Raw genomic sequence first — 2,753 nt, forward strand, 5'->3', positions numbered from 1 at the left:
CATTTCAAAAATTTCTACATGCACAGTTCAGTGACATCAACTACGCTCTTCCAATTGTGCTGCTATTCTCACTTTAGGTGAAGGTTTACAGAACAAAATAATTTCTCATTTAACAGTTAGTACACGTTCAGCAGTTAGTAACAACCTCACAACACATCAACACTATCCTTCCTCAGCCTTGGGTTCCCTATCACCAGCTTTCCTGTCCCCTTCTGCCTTCTGGCCCTTGTCGGTCAGGGATTTCTTTAAAGTGAATATTTGGTTTCCTGGGCAAGAAAAACCCCAGATCAAAGCCAGATAATTTGCTATCAACTTCTCTCTTTGACCTCATACTAAATTAGGGTAGACCTTAAATCTACTAGCACCCTTCTAAGAAGAGGACACACAGAGGGAAGATGGTCATGTGGGGATGAGGCAGAGGCTGGGGGGATACAGCTAGGAGCCAAGGAACGCCAAGGGTTGCCGGGAGCCACCAGAAGTTAGGAAGAGTGGAGGAAGCATCTTCCCCTAGAACCTTCAGAGAGAGCATAGCTCTGACCACACCTTGGTTTCTGACTTCCAGAGACAGAATACATTTCTGTGGATCTAGGCCACTCAGTTTATGGTAATTTGTTGCAAAGGCCCCAGGAAACAAGTAAGTAGCTCTCCTTGGAGCTCCTGGTGTGAATACTTTATCTCTGGCAGTCTAGGTTCAACAAACTCCCACAGGCTCGCAGGATCCCAGGACCAGGCACTCCCCGCCCCCCACCCCCCCGTACCTTGGGCCTTTCTTCCGCTCCCTCCCTCTCCCTCCCAAGCCCCCTTAAATTTCTGCAGAAAACTGCCAGCCAGCCCGGAATTAAATTGGCAACCCCTGGAGATGCTTGTTTTCCTGTTTCTCCCCAAGCCTCCGCCCCCCACCCCCTTTTAAAATTGTTTCCACCCCTCCCTAAGAGCCAAACAACAGGGCTTCCCTCAAGTCAGAAAAAACCCTGAGCAGCCACCAACCAGCAAAATACTAATCACAGATGCTGGTGACGGGAACTCCAGGGGCCTCCCACCCTCTGTGAACGAATGTCTCTGGGGGAGCTCAGGGTGTCGTGTTGAAGGCTGGGAGGTGGTGAGAGGAGGCAGGACCTGCTGCCCTTCTGCCTGGCACAGGGCCTGGGAGGTGGGAGGGTAAGGCAGGCTTTTAGTGCACACCCTCGCTCCACTCTGGGGATGGGAGGGAGAAAACAACGCCCCACGTTCCCAAACTTCTAACAGGACCCACAGGCCAGCCAGTCAAGATGGAGGAAATGCAGACAATAAACCCATTGCCGTGGAGGAGATTCTGACTCATAGCGACCCTACAGGACACAGTAGAACAGTCCCATTGGGTTTCCAAGGCTATAATAGTTACGGAAAGGAGCCCTGGTGGCACAATGGTTAAGCAGCTCAGCTGCTACCTGAAAGGTTAGCGGGTCAAATTCACTAGTGGTGTTGAGGGAGAACAGACTTGGTAATCTGTTCCCATAAAGATTTCATCCTTGCTTGGTCTCACTGAGACTGGAGGTACCCCAGAAAGCATGGCCCCTGGACTCTCTATCAGCCCAGAACTAAAACAGTTTCCAAGGCCAACTCTTCAGACAGGGATTGGACTGGACTGTGGGACATAGAGTGATACTCGTGAAGAGTATGCCTCTTAGTCAAGTAGATATAAGAGACCAGGGGGGCAGTTTCCGTCTGGAGGTGAGATGGGAAGGCAGAGAGGGTTAAGAGCTGGTTGAATGGACATGGGGAATCCGGGGCATAAGGGAAGAGCGTGCTGTCGCAGAATGGGGTGAGCAATTAGGGTCACATAACAATGTATGTATAAAATTTTGTATAGGAGACTAACTTGAAATGTAAACTTCATTTAAGTACAACAATTTAAGAAAAAAAGATTTCAGCCTTGGCAAGTCATAGAAGTTTCATAGACACATCCAGACAGCCTGAGGGACTGAGTTACTGGGGCTGAGGCTTGGGGACCATGGTCGAGGGGGTCATCTAGGTCAATTGGCATAACATAGTTCATGAAGGAAATGTTGTACATCACACTTCGGTGAGTAGCATCCGGGGTCTTAAAAGCTTGCGAGCAGCCATCTAAGATACATCTACTGGTTCCATCCCGTCTGGAGCAAACGAGAAGAAAACCAAAGACACAAGGAAAATATTAGTCCAAAGGACTAATGGACCACAAGTACCACAGCCTCCACCAGCCTGAGCCCAGAACAACTAGATGGTGCCCGGCTACCACTGGCCGCTCTGACGGGGATCACAATAGAGGGTCCCGGACAGAGTGGGAGAAAAATGTAGAACAAAATTCAAATTCACAAAAAAAGACCAGACTTACTGGTCTGACAGAGACTGGAGGAGCCCCCGAGACTATGGCCCTGGATATCCTTCTAACCCATAACTGAAGCCACTCCCAAAGCTCACCCTTCAGCCAAAGACTAGACAGGTCTATAAAACAATAACCCACATGAAGAACATGCTTCTTGGTTCAATCATCTATGCGAGACCAAATGAGCAACACCTGCCAAAAAGCAATGCCGAGAAAGCAGGAGGGAAGGGACAGGAAAAATGGATGGATGTAAACGGGGAACCTGGTGTGGAGAAGGGGAGAGGGGATTGCAACCAGGGTCACAAAACAACCTTGCGTATAAATTGTTGAATGAGAAACTAATTTGCTCTGTAAATTTTCACCTAGAGCACAATTTAAAAAAGAGCCAACAAATTCAGCCTTGGAAACC

This window comes from Trichechus manatus, unplaced genomic scaffold, assembly GCF_000243295.1.
Source record: "Trichechus manatus latirostris isolate Lorelei unplaced genomic scaffold, TriManLat1.0 scaffold00028, whole genome shotgun sequence".
NCBI classification, from domain to species: Eukaryota; Metazoa; Chordata; class Mammalia; order Sirenia; family Trichechidae; genus Trichechus; species Trichechus manatus.